General features: G+C 40.1%; 1 long non-coding RNA gene across 1 annotated transcript; it reads right to left on the bottom strand.

Moving 5' to 3' along the window:
- Window positions 1–3,233: 3,233 nt before the first annotated feature.
- LOC130459268 (uncharacterized) lies at window positions 3,234–6,628 on the bottom strand. The gene is made up of 3 exons (XR_008918540.1): window positions 4,795–6,628; window positions 4,316–4,381; window positions 3,234–3,599 (listed from the first exon to the last, which is right to left on the bottom strand). It is a non-coding gene; the product is annotated as an uncharacterized lncRNA (long non-coding RNA).
- Window positions 6,629–19,986: the final 13,358 nt, after the last annotated feature.

Raw genomic sequence — 19,986 nt, 5'->3', positions numbered from 1 at the left:
TATAATTCCTTTCCATAAACTCTATAAATAGGTGCCTAGGGTCACATATTTACATCGAGAATTGAAGTATTCAAAGGTAAGATTTTGGAAAAAAATCAGCCAAACACTTGTAGCCTATTAGCCGGAAATTCTTAGAACCTTAAGGGCGATTCTAGTTGGTCAAGCTTAAGGCGGATCCGGACGTGATGTGGACTATCTAAGGAGGTACGACACTTGGAGTCCTAAAGACTTGTTCTTGCTCGGTTCGGGCGCAACTAGGGAGGGCATGCTACAAAGTGTATGCATCTGAATTATGCTAAATGATTATGTGTAAATAATATGTTGCCTGGCATTAAGGTTTTCCGCATGATTTATGTTTATTCATATGTATCATAACCTAACAGTGGTATCACGAGCCTCTTATTATTTTCATAATCTAAATTGCATGAACATGGCTAAATTTCACAAATTTGCAAGGAATTAAAGGGGTGATTAGTTTTCGTAATTAATTGCAAATTGCGTTTATTTAATTATATGTACGCAGTTTTTCGGCAGAATATTCGTTACTCAACCAAATGGAGTGATTTTTGTGTCAATTTCGCATGTAAAAGGCATTCTAAAATTTTGACAAAAATACTTATTTTCGGCGAACCCAGAATTCCCAAATTCGAAGCCTAACTATGACTTTTCGGAGGTTTAAGTTTTCGAACGCAAAAGTTTGTAAATTTAAGATGTTAAATTGAATATTTGCGATTCTTGTTGATAAATCTTGAGTTTTTGATTGACCTACAGTATATGTTTAACAATTATGAATGCCTAGACTTGTTAATTATACAACCTAATTTGTAATTATGATTAATATGTTGAAATTCGAATAATTTAGAATTGATTTGTTTTTCATAATTAATTAATAATTTAATTAGGTATCCATGATTAAAATCCACCATAAAAATTGTTAATTTATGTTAAATTTTAAATTTTTATGACCTAGATTTGAATCCATGTTAATCGGAAATTAATTAATTAATAAATTTTCGATTTTTCGCCCTAAAATTATGAAATTAATATGATTTATTAATTTGTCGTTAATTTTAAATTTTTATGAAAACGCTCATAAAGGAAGTTCATAGGTGAACTTGGTGTAGTCCCCTCCATTAAAGGACCAATAGCCCTATATTGTGATAATAACGGAGCTATTGCACAGGCAAAGGAGCCTAGACACCACCAAAGAGTCAAGCATGTACTTCGTAGATTTCACCTTCTACGAGAGTTCGTTGAAAGAAAAGAAGTCGAGATAAGCAAGATTGGAACTGATGACAACATCTTAGATCCATTGACTAAACCTCTGCCGCAGGCGAAGCACAACTCGCACACTGCAGCTATGGGAATCAAGCATATTGGAGAATGGCTTTGATGTCCTTGTTTAATGTTTTAAAGTTTTAGAGTTTAAATCTCTGTAAAACATTATTGGTTAATCATTCACAATAAAAAATAGAATTCATTTTCCATTTAATTTGTGGTTTAATAAATGATGAGTCCCTTCAATTTGACGAAATATTCAAGATAGACTGTCAGGACCAGTCCTGTGACTAAGAAATGTCTATCAAGTGAACTTGAATGTCAAAAGTTGAAAAATGGTCCCTGGTCGGAGTTTTCTATAAAGATGGACGCATAGAAAACATTAGACGACTAGAATGCAAGATGACTAGTAGTTCTGTTTCTTGAACTATGTGGATATGGCAATGTCATAATCATTTGCATAGATACTTACTTTGGGAAAACTAGTATCGGAAAGACCTATGAAACTTTACTGTAAGAGATGAAAATCTGTCATAAGTAAATTTCATTAAAATTATTAGACACTAAATCCTCAATACCTGAGTGATTTGAGATTACTTGTTTGAGAAGTGCTTACTTTGACGTTGACCAACCGTCGCACCGTAAAAGGAGGCTATAAAGGCAACGCTCAGGTAATCACCTATCAAACGAAGTCTAATCTCAAGATCTTAAGATTGGGATTGTCCTCCCATAAATCGGGATGAGATGCTTAAAAGTTGTACAAGGCCACTCGAAGAGCTAGAAACTGTAAAATGCATGGCCGTGCTCAGATGAATCATAGGCTATGATTATCTGTTTATTTGATCAGTTGAACTCTGAAACCGAGAAACACCTCTGGACGTAATAAGGATGACAACTCTTACCTTATGTTCAAGAGCAAGCATCGAGCGACAAAGGAATTAGGAAATGCACACTTGTCCCTAAGGACAAGTGGGAGACTGAAGGAAATAATGCCCTTGGTCCAAGTATGCATATAATGTTAAGTCTAATAAATGCGGTTCAGTATTAATTAAACAAGTTAATAATTCAGTGAGATCAAGTGAGCTGAATGCCTAGCTAGAGGCCGCTTCAGTTCAAGTGGAATTAATGATATTAATCCACAGCTTACTCTTGACTGAACCCGTAGGGTCACACAAATAGTACGTAAACGGATCAAGTATTTAATGGCATTAAATACTCCATCTATGGATATTTGGAATCGACGGATCTTGGTTTCAGTGGGAGCTGAGATCGTCAAAGGCAAGCAAGTGAATACTCCGGAAACGATGATATTGCCGGAAACGGAAATATGGATCGTATCGGAAATATAAATATTATCCAAGTCGTAGATGTTGCCGGAAACGGAAACATGGTACGTATCGGAAAATATTATTGGAAATGGAAATATTGCCGGAATCGGAAATATTGCCGGAAACAAAATATTGTCAGAATCGGAAATATTATCGAAATCGGAAAATAATTCCGGAAACGGAAATATTAAATATTTGTTCGAAATGGAAATTAATTCCGGAATCGGAAATATTAAATATGGTTCGTATCGGAAATGAATTCCGGAATCGAGAATTTAATCGGAAGTGTATCGTACGAATTAGCATCGGACGAGGCCTGCCAGACGAAGGCCCAACACGAAGCCGGGCCATCGCCCAGCAAGCCAAAGCGCAAACACACGCCAAAGCCAAGACCAGGCCCAGCCAAGGCCTTGGGCGCGCGCGCATCAAAGGCAGCGGCGAGCTGGGCTGTGCGCTGTGCGTGGGCCGTAAGGCCTGCGTGCGGTGCATTGCCAATCGTGTGTGTTACTCGGAATCCTAAGGCTACCGGGATTCGTAATATGATTAAATCTAATCCTAATAGATAAAGTTTGTTTAATTAGAGTCCTAGTAGGATTATAATTAAATAGATTTGTATTCTAATAGGATTATAATTCCTTTCCATAAACTCTATAAATAGGTGCCTAGGGTCACATATTTACATCGAGAATTGAAGTATTCATGTAACACCCCGACCTCTAATTCAAGTATTAAAGCATAATTAGCAGCGGAATTAACCTAATTCGGTCGGGACATTACCTGCCGTAACTCCCTCTTGGGAATTACAAGGCAACCATCAATCATAAGCTATTTAAATTCCGAAATTAACATAATAATTGTTTTGTATTCCCAAGGTAAAAGTACATAACTTACTACGAGTCTTTAATTAAACTATTAAAACATTAAGCGTAACTAGGTGAATATTATTAAAGTGAAATCCTCGCCACTACTCGTTTCCATCGTTCCCAGCAGTACCTAAAACAGAAAACAAAAACGGTGAGCCGAAGACTCAGTAACGAACTATTCTAGCAACGTAAATTCATTTCAATTCATTTTATTTAATAACACAGGGAGAATAGAATATAGTAAAACATTTTATAAAGTCCTTTATTTAATTCATTCATAACTTTAGGGTGCACATGCTAGCCGTGACAAGTATGACATGGTGGAACGTCTTCCACGATGGACCGCTGTCCATAAACATGGGGCCTTAGCCCGAAAACATGAGAGCCTTGGCTCAATGGGCGGATGCCCCATGGGTATATGCATGACCGAGAATCGTAACCTGTGAACATATACTGCCAAACGGACTAGGTCTTTCACTTTCATTTATCATGTTTCGTTTAATTTTACATTTTAGCCTTTTACTTCAGTTGAAGTAACATAAATCCTTTAGATCATGAGATCATGATAAAACATCATTTAGATCCTGAGATCAATAAAATATCATTTCTTTCCTGGCATCATATAAACAATATTTCATTCATGGTTTCTTATAAATATAAGAATTTCAATCAATCATATTATAAGAAATAATTCCATCAAATCATATTATAATTCAATCAAATCACATTTCATTTCCCGCAATTCATAAAACATGTCAAAAACATTGAGTTCATAAATCAATCATAACATTGTAATTTCATAATCGCATTTATAAGGGAATTGCGGGTACTAGCAATAGCCGTTACCTCACTTCCACGATTTTGGCTAAGGATTTTCGCTGGTTCGTTCGTCCTGAGCTCCGAGTCCAATTTCTTTAAAAATAGTAAATAATTGAATTAGTACTAGATCGATAAATAATTTAAAATTAATATTTTATAAATCATAAATTTTATAAGTAATGAATTTATAAATAACGAATTTTAATAAAATTATAATTTCGAATTTTAACGAAAATGTTATTATTAATTTAATTTTCAATCAAAATACATATATATTTGATAAATCGATTTTCATGAAAATCTTATTTAAATTGCGTTTTTGTTAACTCAAGCTAGTAATTTATTTTAGTAAAATCGATATTCGATAATTAAACCTGAAAAATAATAACAAATTATTAGTAAATAATTATATCATAAAAATTTATTAAAACATGAAAATTAATAATTTAGAGAATATGAAATTTAATAATAGGAAATCTGAAATAGTTATTCAATTTTTAACTCACCAAAGGCCCAAAGTAAAATAGCCCAACTCAAATATGGGTTTGAGACTTTGAGGCAAATAAAAATCAATGTTTCACTTAGAAACATGATTCTCGGTTTTCTGGGAAAGGAAATAGAAACAGGGAGGGTGTGAGGGGGTCGAAAAAGCACGAGGCTAATGCGTGACCTCGTCCCTCGTGGGTGTGACGATTCTTTTTATTCAATCAAGTGTAATTGGATTTCCTGTGAGTTTACACCCAATTGACTAGTAATATAGGAGTCGCCATTCAGTTTTTAACGACAATGAGAAAAACTGACAAAACCCGGTTATCGTGACATAAAGGGAGTGCAATTATGTTTGACCACGACGGCCGTAGGTTCCCTTGTGATCCCTGGTGTGGGGATCTCTCAACATACACCCGCAAGGTAGAGATTGAGGGTTCGGGGGACTGTAACTACCGAGAGGAGTACTCGCTCTTCGATAACTCCAGAGGCAGGATATCCTTACTAGCTCAGCATAAATAATTGAAGGGACATGCGTTAACTATTAAACTAATCTGAGTTGATTTTAGCAATATGCAACATATAATACTAGATTGATCGCGATTATCTGATTTAAATAGCATTAAGGGACCTAGCATGATAATCCAATTTCCCAAAAATATTATATTTGTTAGGCGTGATAGAACAATCAGATTTAGTTAGTTTAACAGTTCATAAAAAGGGCGAGGAAAGCAATTAAATCATCGAAAAGGGACACATTACGACGCACCCTTGAGAGGTGCGTCACGGTTCTCAGAAAACTAACCACATTGACTTTGCTATTTCTCCTTTTTATTTAACGAATCTCAAATTATGGGACAGGATACGTTCTGTTCGATTTATGGATCGATTGCGACAGAATGCGTGATCAATTTCGCAGCGTGAGCCTTAGGCTTATGGGTTGGAGTCAATACTCATAATATTAATTGTGTGTTGTGTTTCACGTCGAACTCGGGCTATATTTATAGAAAAGAGTTTGTGGAAAGATAGAATTCGCAGAGTTCTAATCCACAAAGAATTAGGAAAAAACACGTACCCAGGTATTTTCAGCGCCCAGGGTTGGGCGCCGAAGATTTCGGCGCCCAGAGCCAGGCGTTGAAAATAGGGTCTGGGCTGTTTTCTTAGTCAGATTCGGATTCCTGAAATCCTTAGTGTTTGAGACTTAATCGAGTCTTTTAGTGCGTATCAATTTCATGACGGAATGCGTCTGGGCCCGTTACGAACTCTAGGCTCGTTAGGATTTTAATTAATACGTAACTCTTATTTCCGAATCATATTAGGAATAGGATTCTCGCAGTTTTCTATCTCATTTAGGATTTATATTGGAGTGCAACACCTAATTCTGACAAGTTTCTATCTTTTATGACTTGCCACTTTTAGAAGCTACCCTTTACGACAGTTACTATTTTTAGCAGGTTTCTATAAATAGCAGGTTTCGGGTGAAATGAAAAGGGGAATTGAGATTAGTTATTTTATAGGAGATGCGTTGTCAAGTGGAGATTTACGTTTTCATCATCGAACCTTCCCTTTCGGGAATGGGGACAAAAGTAGGTGTCTACAGTTAGCCCCCACTTTGACTGAGTCTTGGAGTAAGACGAGGGCCAAAGTATTAGACGGAGTGCGTCGCACAAGCCATGGTGACCTGTTTTGGCGAGGGTCTCACGAGCCCCCGAGTGATAACATTTGACTTAAGGGTCATCACTTGAAGTGTCGACATATCCCTCACGTGTCATTGGGATTTGTCAACGGATAGTATAGAAACTTCCTCACTTTGTCATTGGAAGGATCTAAAGAAGTGTAGAAACTCCCTCACTTTGTCATTGGGAGTAGCTACAGATGTTTTCGAAATCAAAGCTATAAAGTGTAATTGGGCCTGGCCAAGCCCAACCACGAGGTAAAAATGTTTTTAAAGATTCTCATTTTCAGGGTTAGCTAAACGAGAAAACCCCCTTGTTTTTATGGGACGTAAAACGAAGGAAAATCCAGCACATCGTTCTTTTTTAGAAAAACGGAAAACCAATCCTTTAATTTTTGGAAAAAGGGAAAACCATAAAAAGTTATCGCTGCAGCGACTAAGGACCTACGCGGCTTGTGACGTAGACCCCGCCGGCTAAAGATGGCGAGCCTGTCCGCTAAGGGTGGACGCCCCGTCCAAAAAATTGGACGAATCTTGTTTTTGAATATTTGAAAATAAGGACCTACGCGGCTTGTGACGTAGACCCCGCCGGCTAAAGATGGCGAACCTGTCCGCTAAGGGTGGACGCCCCGTCCGAAAAAGTGGACAAATCTTGTTTTGAGTATTTGAAAATAAGGACCTACGCGGCTTGTGACGTAGACCCCGCCGGCTAAAGATGGCGAACCTGTTCGCTAAGGGTGGACACCCCGTCCGATAGAAGTGGACGAATCTATTTTGAAATTTGTTTTGTGTTTATTTTTTTGAAAATAAGGACCTACGTGGTTTGCGCCGTAGACCCCGCTGGCTGAAGATGGCGAGCCTGTTTCATTTTGAATTTTGAAAACTTCATTTTTTGGAAAACTGAGGACCTGCGCGGCTAGTGACGCAGACCCCGCCCGCTGAAGGTGGGCGAGCCCTGTCCGCTAAGGGTGGACATCCCTGAATTCGTTTTTTCGATTTGGGAACTCGCGTGGTTTGTGACGCGATCTTGCCAACTGAAGATGGGCAAGTTCCTATTTCTTTTGTTCTTTGTGATTTCCTTTGAAAATTTCTTTTTATTCATTCTTGCAAGAGCGAATTCTTTCGAGGGATGCTCGAATTTAGTTGTAACCTGAACGTGGGATGACAACGTGTTCAGACGGACCTTTGTCTTGCGACCGTCTGCTTTCGTGGTTTTGAGCTAGTCTTTATGGCTCGATTTTTGCCACTACTTGGTCTTTGATCAGAGGACCATGTACAAATGTCAATGACGACCCTTTTCTGAGGTCGAACCTGTTCTTTTAAGATCATCCAAACATGGGGCGGCGTATAGCGCAGCCCGGGAATGTTGTTTTAACTTTGCATACTTTCTTTTAAGATATTTTATTCTTTCGAGCCACCAAGCACTCGTGCTTGGCGGTCAGTTCTTGTCAAAGAGGTTCTTTGTGGATACGGATTTTGTAATGTCCTTGATCGTGTTTGGGATTGTGCTCGTAAGTGCGAGCGATCTTTGTAGTGGTGTGCTACTCTTAACAAAGTCGTGAGGTGCGAACTTCAGTAAAGAACTCGGCAATTTTTGAGTCGAATGGATACGGCAGGGCCTTATAGAAGTCAGAGGCCTTTTTGGGTCTGGGATCATTTTCGGCGCCCATGCCTGGGCGTTAAAGATTTTGGCGCCCAGCGCTGGGCACTGAAAATAATTTCTGGCGAGGTTTCTTGATGACACAGTTGGCCTCTTTTTCGTTCGTTTTCTTTTTTTTTTCTTTTGAACGCGTTCGTAAATGTTCGATACTTAGAAAAGATGATATGCATGTGCGAACGAGCGTTCATAGAATGGCCATTGTGTGTGGTCCATTAATCAGTTTGTTTGAATCATTTTTTTGAGCAATGACTGATTTTGAATAGTTTGCTTAGAAGCTTGATAGGGTCCAGGCCCATTCATGAAGTGGGCTCAAACATCGTGCCCTTTCGATTGTTCAAACATTTGCTTCGAGATTTTTTTATTTTGCTATGGTTGTTTCGTAGCTTGGAGCCCCCAAGTATGCATTTTGGGATGCTTCCTTTTGGCGTACGATTTTTGTAGGTTCTTTCGAGAAAGATGCCTTGGGGTTCCGCTCGTGTAGGTGCGAGCTATCCCTTCCGTGGTAGGTAATATTTTGCTACCTTTAATCCTTAATGTAGAAGTCGTGTGGCTTGCATTTTGAATTTGGGCGATAAGTAGTCTTTGCCTCTTTTACACGTGTTCTTGGTCGTGCCTACATTAGTGCAATATGCCTTACTCTCGTTTTTTAGACTTGCACCGTGGGATGGTTGAACTTATGGTGCGACGTAGGCTTGTGTGGCCTAACAACATGTATTAGAACATTTCTCGAGGTGTTGGGATATCATTGCATTGGAGTACTTCATCACACCTCGTTCAGGTGCTCGAACAAGTGTAGCACCTTCTGCGTGGGTTTGCACGGCTTATTACTTCGTTCGATGCGAGGATTCATAGATGTTTATTTCTTGTTTTTATATCTGGGAAAAATTTGACAAGCAGAAAGATTCAGCGCCCAGGCTGGGGCGTTAAAGATATCGGCGCCCAGCTCTGGGCGTTGAAAATGATTTTTGGGTATATTTTGACAGTTCTTATCCTTGATTTTTTTTCTTTCGCTTTTGCTTTAGAACGAGGTAGACTGTGTAACAGACATTGTCAATAGGACTTGGCACTTAACCAAGGCTCACCCTACTCAGACATATGACACGGGCATCTAAAATCGAAATCTAAAAGCATCATTAATGGAAAGACATAATAGCGTTTGGGGGCTAAAATTTGAAAGGAAAGAGCTAGGGAAAGAATTAAATATACCTTGACCTTTTGTACAGACATACACCAAGTAAATCTAAGTCAATTTGAAAACGGTTTATATTCCCGCAATTCTGGAAAGGATGTCCTTAAAAGCCTAAAGCATATGCCAAACGGGCACAAGTATATCTTGACGCCTGCACCCTGGCTTCCAGCAAATCCTTAGACAGCATTCCAAAAATTGTAACAGTATTTTGATTCATTCATGTAATCCTGTACGAACCCTTCTATAAGTCAACTTACTTAGGACACCTCGGATTGTACACAGTAGGACTCGGATTTTAAATAATTTTCAAATGATTTTTAAAAGACTTTATCTAACATAATAAAGTGTCGTTGGTTTAAGCTAAGTATGCGTTTATCTCAATGTTGCAAGTAAGTCAAAGGCTTTCCAAATATGATTATGGGTAAAGAAAGGCACCTAGCTTTTGGACAAGGCACACTTCAACATGTGACTACCTTGACCATAGGCAATGTCGCACAATACGACATCTACAAGAGAAGTAGCAAAATCACTACCCGAACGTGCCTCGCACTAAACGAGTCTGGTTCAAACTGTTCATGATCCATGTCACCATGAAACTATAAAAACATATACCAAGCATTATAACACCAAGCCAATCCCGTAGCTACAATTGGGGGCTTGAGAAAAACACTCTAAAAATGCTCGAAATGACGATTTTATCGCAAATTCTCGACGCTAATGCTATACATACATCATAGGGGCACAATCCTAAGCTTAATCGTGTAAAACGAACCTTAGAATGGCTACAACCCATCCCAAATTCTAAGCACTACTTAGAATATATAAAGTCACCCCACTAACAAGCGCCCGTTACACAGTCTACCTCGTTCCAAAGCAAAAGCGAAAGAAAAAATCAAGGATAAGAACCGTCAAAATATACCCAGAAATCATTTTCAACACCTAGAGCTGGGCGCCGATATCTTTAACGCCCCAGCCTGGGCGCTGAATCTTTCTGCTAGCCAAGTCTTGCCCAGATATAAAAATGAGAAAGAAACACCTATTAATCCTCGCATCGAACGAAGTAATAAGCCGTGCAAACCCACGCAGAAGATGCTACACTTGTTCGAACACCTGAAAGAGGCATGACGAAATACTCCAATGCAAAAAATAATAATGATATCCCAACGCCTGGAGGAATGTTCTAAGACACACCGTTAGCCACAAAAGCCTACGTTGCACCATAAGTTCAACCATCCCACGGTACAAGTCTAAAAAAAGAGAGTATGGCATATTGTACTAATGTAGGCACGACCAAGAGCACGTGTAAAAGAGGCAAAAACTACTTATCGCCCAAATTCAAAATGCAAGCCACACGACTTCTACATTAAGGATTAAAAGGTAGCCAAATATTACTTACCACGGAAGGGATAGCTCGCACCTACACGAGCGGAACCCCGAGGCATCTTTCTCGAAAGAACCTACAAAAATCGTACGCCAAAAGGAAGCATCTCAACATGCATACTTGGGGGATCCAAGCTACGAAACAACCATAGCAAAATAAAAAAAAAATCTCGAAGCAGATGTTTGAACAATCGAAAGGGTACAATGTTTGAGCCCACTTCATGAATGGGCCTGAACCCTATCAAGCTTCTAAGCAAACTATTCAAAATCAGTCATTGCTCAAAAAAAATGATTCAAGCAAACTGATTAATGGACCGCACACAACGGCCATTCCATGAACGCTCGTTCGCACATACATATCATCATTCTAAGTATCGAACATTCACGAACACGTTCAAAAAAATATAAGAGCGATCAAAGTCTTACACCTCAAGGTATGTTCCTCGGGCCATATAGACTCGCCCGACTATTGCAATAACTGTACACCTTAAGAGCAACAATTCCTTAAAATAATCGCCCCAAAGCGACAAGCACCGTAGTCCACCAATCGGCTACGGCTTCTCAAGAAAATCATCACGTTCTAAAAACAAAGAAAAAAACAAAAGAAAAGAGAATACATAGAACTTCCAAGTGAAATAAACGAATGAACAAGAGGCCAACTGTGTCATCAAAAGACCAGCCCAAACAACACTTTCAACGCCCCACCTGGGCGTGAATTATTTCAACGCCCAGGCCTGGGCGCCGAAAATGAACCCAGGCTCAAAAAAGGCCCTAACTTCTATTGGGCCCTGCCGCATCCATTTGACTCGAAAATTGCCAATTTCCTTACTGAAAGTTGCACCTCACGACTTTGTCAAGAGTAGCACACCACTACGAAGATCGCTCGCACTTACGAGCACGATCCCAAACACAATCAAGGACATTACAAAATGCGTATCCCCAAAGAACCTCTTTGACAAGAACTGACCGCCAAGCATGAGTACTTGGTGGCTCGAAAGAAAAAATATATCTCAAAAAAAGGGTATGCAAAGTTAAAACAATATTGCCAGACTACGCTGTACGAAGTCCCGTGTGTGGATAATCTCAAAAGAAAAAGAACCGGTTTACGACCTCAAGACAAAGGTCGCCGTTGATACTTATACATGGTCCCCCAATCAAGGATCCAGGTAGTGGCAAAATTGAGCCGTAAGGACTAGCTCAAAACCATGAAGGAAGATGACCACAAGACAATGGTCCGTCTAAGCACGTTGTCAACCCACATTCAGGTTGCAACTAAATCCGAGCATCCCTCGAAAGAATTCGCTCCTACAAGAATGAATGAAAAGAAATTCTCAAAAGAAATCACAAGAAAAAAATGAAATAGGGACTTGCCCACCTCAATCGGGCAAGATCGCGACACGCAAATCCCAAATCGAAAAGACGAATTCAGGTTCGCTCACCTCCAAAGAGCGGGGCGTCCACCCTTAGCGGACAGGGCTCGCCCACCTTCAGCGGGCGGGGTCTGCGTCACTAGCCGCGCAGGTCCTCAGTTTTCAAAAAATAAAGTCTTCAAATTCAAAATAGGCTCGCCATCTTTAGCCGGCGGGGTCTACGTCATAAACCGCGTAGGTCCTTATTTTCAAAAAGCACAAACAAATTTCAAAATAGATTCGTCCACTTCTATCGGACGGGGTGTCCACCCTTAGCGGACAGGTTCGCCATCTTTAGCCGGCGGGGTCTACGTCACAAGCCGCGTAGGTCCTTATTTTCAAATTTCAAAAACAGATTCGTCCACTTCTATCGGACGGGGTGTCCACCCTTAGTGGACAGGCTCGCCATCTTTAGCCGGCGGGGTTTGCGTCACTAACCGCGCAGGTCCTTAGTCGCTGCAGCAATAACTTTTTCTGGTTTTCCCTTTTCCAAAAATTAAAAGGATTGGTTTTCCGTTTTTTCCAAAAAAAGAGCGATGTGCTGGATTTTCCTTCGTTTTACATCCCATAAAAACAAGCGGGTTTTCTCGTTTAGCTAGCCCTGAAAATGAGAATCTTTAAAAAACATTTTTACCTCGTGGTTGGGCTTGGCCAGGCCCAATTACACTTTATAGCTTTGATTTCGAAAACATCTGTAGCTACTCCCAAGGACAAAGTGAGGGAGTTTCTACGCACCTTTAGATCCTTCCAATGACAAAGTGAGGAAGTTTCTATACTATCAGTTGACAAATCCCAATGACACGTGAGGGATATGTCGACACTTCAAGTGATGACCCTTAAGTCAAATGTTATCCCTCGGGGGCTCGTGAGACCCTCGCAAAAACAGGTCACCATGGCTTGTGCGACGCACTCCGTCTAGTACTTTGACCATCGTCTTACTCCAAGACCCAGTCAAAGTGGGGGCTAACTGTAGACACCTACTTTTATCCCCATTCCCGAAAGGGAAGGTTCGATGATGAAAACATAAATCTCCACTTGACAACGCATCTCCTATAAAATAACGAATCTCAATTCCCCTTTTCATTTCACCCGAAACCTGTTATTTATAGAAAAATGCTATTTATGGAAACCTGCTAAAAATAGTAACTGTCGTAAAGGGTAGCTTCCAAAAGTGGCAAATCATAAAGGATAGAAACCTGTCAGAATTAGGTGTCGTATTCCAACATAAATCCTAAATGAGATAGAAAACTGCGAGAATCCTATTCCTAATATGATTCGGAAATAAGAGTTACGTATTAATTAAAATCCTAACGAGCCTAGAGTTCGTAACGGGCCCAGACGCATTCCGTCATGAAATTGATACGCACTAAAAGACTCGATTAAGTCTCAAACACTACGTATTTCAGGAATCCGAATCTGACTAAGAAAACAGCCCAGACCCTATTTTCGACGCCAGGCTTTCGGCGCCCAGGCCTGGGCGCTGAAAATACCTGGGTACGTATTTTTTCCTAATTCTTTATGGATTAAAACTCTGCAATTCTATCTTTCCATGAACTCTTCCCTATAAATACCGCCCCAAATTTGACGTGAAAAGGACACACACAACACACAATTCATATTCTGAGTATTGACTCCAACCCTTAGCCTAACCCTCACGCTGCGAAACTGTTCACGCGTTCTGTCGCAATCGATCCATAAATCGAACAGAACGTATCCTGTCCCATAATTGACATTCGTTAAATAAAAAGGAGAAATAGCAAAGTCAAAGTGGTTAGTTTTCTGAGAACCGTGACGCACCTCTCAAGGGTGCGTCGTAATGTGTCCCTTTTCGATGATTTAACTGCTTTCCTCGCCCTTTTTATGAACTGTTAAACTAACTAAATCTGATTGTACTATCACGCCTAACAAATATAATATTTTTGGGAAATTGGATTATCATGCTAGGTCCCTTAATGCAATCTAAATCAGATAATCGCGATCGATCTAGTATTATATGTTGCATATTGCTAAAATCCACTTAGATTAGTTTAATAGTTAATGCATGTCCCATCAATTATTTATGCTGAGCTAGTAAGGATATCCTGCCTCTGGAGCTATCGACGAGCGAAGTACTCCTCTCGGTAGTTACAGTCCCCCGAACCCTCAATCTCTACCTTGCGGGTGTATGTTGAGAGATCCCCACACCAGGGATCACAAGGGAACCTACGGCCGTCGTGGTCAAACATAATTGCACTCCCTTTATGTCACGATAACCGGATTTTGTCAGTTTTTCTCATTGTCGTTAAAAACTGAATGGCGACTCCTATATTACTAGTCAATTGGGTGTAAACTCACAGGAAATCCAATTACACTTGATTGAATAAAAAGAATCGTCACACCCACGAGGGACGAGGTCACGCATTAGCCTTGTGCTTTTTCGACCCCCTCACATTATGCATTCATGGTGACATGGATCATGAATAGTTTGAACCAGACTTGTTTAGTGCGAGGTACGTTCGAGTAGTGACCTGCTACTTCTCTTGTAAATGTCGTATTATGCGACATCGCCATGGTCAAGGTAGTAACATGTGGAAGTGTGCCTTGACCAAAAGGTAGGTGCCTTTCTTTACCCATAATCATATTTAGAAATCTTTTGACTCACTTGCAACATCGGGATAAACGCATACTTAGATTAAACCAACGACTCTTTATTATGTTCGAAGAAGTCTTTGAAAATTATTTGGAAATTATTTAAAATCCGAATCCTACTGTGTACAGTCCGAGGTGTCCTAAGTAAGTTGACTTATAGAAGTGTTCGTACAGGATTATATGAATGAATCAAAATACTGTTACGATTTTTGGAATGCTGTCTAAGGATTTGTTGGAAGCCAGGGTGCGGGCGTCAAGATATACTTGTGCCCGTTTGGCATATGCTTTAGGCTTTTAAGGCCATCTTTTCCAGAACTGCGGGAATATAAACCGTTTTCAAATTGACTTAGATTTACTTGGTGTATGCCTGCACAAAAGGTCAAGGTATACTTAGTTCTTTGCCTAGCTCTTTCATTTCAAATTTTTTTTTAGCCCCAGTTGCTGTTATGTCTTCCCATTATTGATGTTTTTAGATTTCGATTTTAGATGCCCGTGTCATATGTCTGAGTAGGGTGAGCCTTGGTTAAGTGTCAAGTCTTATTGACAATGTCTGATATTTTTTTCAAAGGGGATTAGCAAGCAGTCGAATTATCATGAACGGGTGCCCTGAGTTCAATGGAACGATGGGGCGATGCCGTAGAACAATCTTCTTCATTGCAAGCTTACTGCCTTTACTACTTGTTGGCGATCATGACTGTGTCTAGTGGTGAAAGAAGGTCTTTAAGCGAACGACTGTGTCTAGTGGTAAAAGAAGGTCTTTTAGTGAGTTAGTTCGCTTTAGGCAAGTCGAGTACTTTAGAGATCATGGACGCTTGCGCTAGCCCCCATTCAATTGAGGCAAAGTGGTTTTTTGAGTCTTGGGTAAGTGCCTAGGAGTGTGAGTGCTCCTTCTGGCAAGGGTACGTGCCCTTATTATTTTTCGATGTGTGCTCATTTTGGCATCTTGATGACTTAGATATTTCCTTTGACTTAAATTTTTCTCTTTCGACTTGGGTTGCAAGTAATTAAATTTCAATAAGGGACTCTATTTCTTATTCTTGTTATTCTATAGGCTTTAACATTTTTGCAAATTGATTGGACCGAATCATGGATTGCCTACGTATCCGCCTTAAATAGATTTAATTTGGAATCAGGTCTTGCGTAGTTCTTAGCCTAGAAAATGGTTTCTTAGAATGCCGAATTCGATAAGTATGTTCTGAGATGGAAACATATTATTTGAAACGGTAGAATAAGTGAAGTTTATTATTATTTTAATCTGCTGCCTTGCCGTAAGCCAAAAATTTGTTTTATATATTTTTTTTGAGTACATGTATTTTTTTGGTGGTACGTATATCTGAATACGTGCTGTACCCCCCCCAAGTGTTCGTTATTGTTCCGTGTATGTGCGGATAAAATGACGAGCACTTCTGGACAAATTTTAGCAAGCAGAGAGATTCAGCGCCCAGGCTGGGGCGCTAAAGATTTCGGCGCCCAGCTCTAGGCGCTGAAAATGATTTCTGGGCGGATCTTTTTTGTTGCGCTAAATGCTTCTTTTTCTTTTTAGACTAACTTTAGAGGCGCTTTGCAAAGTTTCTTTTTTATTATTTTTTGTACTTTTCATTTGTCTTCATTTTTTTATTCGTGACTCAAGACGGTTTGAAAGATGGGTTGAATGCGATAGGATAATTTGTATATGTAATGAGGATTATATCTGGTAGGACTCACAATTTGCAGCCTCAAGCTAGTGTCATGAGTTTATATCAACAAAGGCCAATGAGTAGAATGGGGACGGCTCAAGGGTATATCAACAGGATGTATTCAAACAAGTTATATGGTCATTATACTAATGGTGGTGTAAGAGCAGGTTTGGGCTTTGGAAATAATGGGTATGACGCACGTGTCAATGGCCGTGCGTGGTTTGCGGTTGACAACAAGTTCAAGAACAAGAGTCGAGGTAATGGTTTCTTGGGTTATGGCAATGAGAACATGGATGGGTTAAATGAGCTGAACAGGGGCCCCAGAGCGAAGGCGTCTAAGAACACAAGGATTGGAAAGGGTAGACATCGTAGAACTTTATGTAGTCTTTGTGGCATGATTTGGATTGGTTGACTCAATTCTTTTCCTTCGTCTACTTAGGTAAATGTTGCGCTTTGGGAGGTACGGGATAATTATTTCATGGCTCGCTCTTTTCGCTCTCCCTTTTCTCTTTCTCTTTTTTCTTTTTGCTTGGGATTTCTCCCCAACATAAATCCTTCAATCAATTTTTTGTTTGGGCTAAAAGGTAGATGGTTGTGGTCTTTGAGTCACAAGGTGAGACTGAGTGAGCCTCGTTTGGTAGGCCTATAGTGGACCTTTAATTTTAGTAGGCCTAGGGTGGACCTTTAATTTTAGTTGGCCTAGGGTGGACCTTTAATTTTGTCTTACTTTGCAAGCGTATTTAGTCGTTTCTTAAAATGTGCAAATAGCGTAGATTCAAAATGTTGTTTTTACCTTATTGAAATTTAACGAAAGAATTACGTCGAAAATAATTTTTTTGTTTCTTTTCGGACTCCAGTTTCTGGGATTTAATTGGAAGTTGTGATTTAGACTCGAACTTTCGTTAATCTTTCTGATTATAACCCGTGTATGAATACAAGGAGGTGGCCTAGACTCACAATAATGACGTGGCGTAAGCCTATAACACTTGACCAAGCGACTCTCAGACTTAGGCTAATTGGACCATACCTTTCGTTGGTTGACACTTTAGATTTTAACCCTTTGGTGTTCATTTGTCATGCGCCATTTTGCTTAATGTTGGCAAGGTAGTTAGTTGGGGAGATCGAATTTTTATTTTTGCGAGACTAGAATCATTAGTGCGGCTTCCCTCTTAGCGTGTATTGCTTTACTCCAATGGTAGCCTTACGGTATGTCGATTTGGGTATTTTCATGGTTGGTCATGTTGCATTCATGGAAAATCTTTTAGTCCGTACTTAGTAGTATTTCAAGGAGTGAGTGACTCGAGAGGACTATGATAGTCGTGACCCAATGTGATCATAAGCCTTGAGGCCATTAATTCTTGCTAATGGTATTGACACCTTAGGTTCACCTTGGGGGTTGTGCGACTATGGGGGAATGATTTCCAGAATGTGACTGTTTCCATTTTGCAAATACTATGAGAGAGAGTATTGAGACCGTAGATTCTTAGCAAGGGATGACAATTACATATGGGTGCTCATTGATTTAAATCTTAGGAAGGGAGACTCAATATGGTTTAACCTTTTAGCTTGCAGAAGACACCAAGTATTAGGACCGATTCTATGGATAAGACAACTAAGACTTAGGATTTAGATTGTACTTCGGCATAACCTAGTCTAGACTCGGATTTATTTTTTTATTCGAACATTATTTTTCTTTAAAGACTCTATTTGAACATTATTTTTTTTTGAGTACTTTGCCCATGTGACATCCAAGGTTATTTCGATTAGCGTGCTCGGTTTTGGAGCCGAACATTGTCGTCATAGGAGGCCTAACGACGACACAAAGAGTTATTTTATTTTTTTACAAGTCGCTTTTAGAATCGAGTGTCTTTTCATACGCCCTTGCAGCAATTTTAACGAAAGGTTTTTTTTTGCTACGTGTATTTTTTTTTTTTTTTTGTACGCGGGCACCGAGGCTGCTGGGCCTGACCAAAAGGCCAGGCAGCAACTTCAGCGCCCAGCGGTGGGCGTGAGAAATTTTAGCGCCCAGCCAGTGGCGTTGAAAATGCGTCTCTGGCTGGTTCTCGTTTTCAGTTTTCGTCTACTTTTGTTTTTGCGACTTTAATTTTGCGTGCTTGCCTTATAACGTCCTTTACGCGTTGTGCAGCGTTTGTGGGATTCGTTACGGCCATCCCGAGCGTCGCTTATTTTTGTGGCGATCGTTCGGGCTTGCGGAACACGTATTTTGGTATAACTCTTTGGCCAATTGGTTCATGAATGTTTGGGCAATTTTTAAGGTCGTTGGTTCTCTAGCATTATTTTTCTGGCATTATTCGTACGCACAATCATAACATAGTCACATAGTTCGCTACACATAACTACATTACAAACATGGATTTGAAAATTAAATATGTCACGTAGCTTATGATAGGCTTCTATGGATAGTATTTGCGCCTGGCTTGGTACCGCTTCTATCGCAGATCCGACACATGCCCCGGTCGAGGTAGTGCCTTCAACAGACGAATTTCGTCCCAGAAGGCCAACCCGCAAGTGCAAGCCAAGGGGGCATGCAGGCGAGAGGGACCTAATGAGCGAGCGATTGGGTTCGGGATAGGTGTACTACCTGCACAAGTACCGAGTGGGCAACATGCGCGGCGTGTGCACCCCCCTATTGGCGAAAAAAGGTATCCTTAGTCCCAACTCCCGAGGGAGCCAAGATTCGTTAAACGGTTCTGCCCGTTCACATTAATATGCTGATTTTCAGGTCGTCCCAACTTGATGGGGAAATAAACGCGGGGTAGGATCGTTTCACCTTCGGCTATTTTGATTACCTACAAGCACGAGTATTTCCTTCACTATCCCCAGTGGAGTCACCACTGTGAGGGGGTCGAAAAAGCACGAGGCTAATGCATGACCTCGTCCCTCGTGGGTGTGACGATTCTTTTTATTCAATCAAGTGTAATTGGATTTCCTGTGAGTTTACACCCAATTGACTAGTAATATAGGAGTCGCCATTCAGTTTTTAACGACAATGAGAAAAACTGACAAAACCCGGTTATCGTGACATAAAGGGAGTGCAATTATGTTTGACCACGACGGCCGTAGGTTCCCTTGTGATCCCTGGTGTGGGGATCTCTTAACATACACCCGCAAGGTAGAGATTGAGGGTTCGGGGGACTGTAACTACCGAGAGGAGTACTCGCTCTTCGATAACTCCAGAGGCAGGATATCCTTACTAGCTCAGCATAAATAATTGAAGGGACATGCGTTAACTATTAAACTAATCTGAGTTGATTTTAGCAATATGCAACATATAATACTAGATCGATCGCGATTATCTGATTTAAATAGCATTAAGGGACCTAGCATGATAATCCAATTTCCCAAAAATATTATATTTGTTAGGCGTGATAGAACAATCAGATTTAGTTAGTTTAACAGTTCATAAAAAGGGCGAGGAAAGCAGTTAAATCATCGAAAAGGGACACATTACAACGCACCCTTGAGAGGTACGTCACGGTTCTCAGAAAACTAACCACTTTGACTTTGCTATTTCTCCTTTTTATTTAACGAATCTCAAATTATGGGACAGGATACGTTCTGTTCGATTTATGGA

This window comes from Spinacia oleracea, chromosome 4 (assembly GCF_020520425.1).
Source record: "Spinacia oleracea cultivar Varoflay chromosome 4, BTI_SOV_V1, whole genome shotgun sequence".
Taxonomy (NCBI): Eukaryota; Viridiplantae; Streptophyta; class Magnoliopsida; order Caryophyllales; family Amaranthaceae; genus Spinacia; species Spinacia oleracea.
The sequence above is the reverse complement of the archived record's forward strand: the minus strand, read 5'-3'. Positions and strand labels throughout refer to the sequence as shown.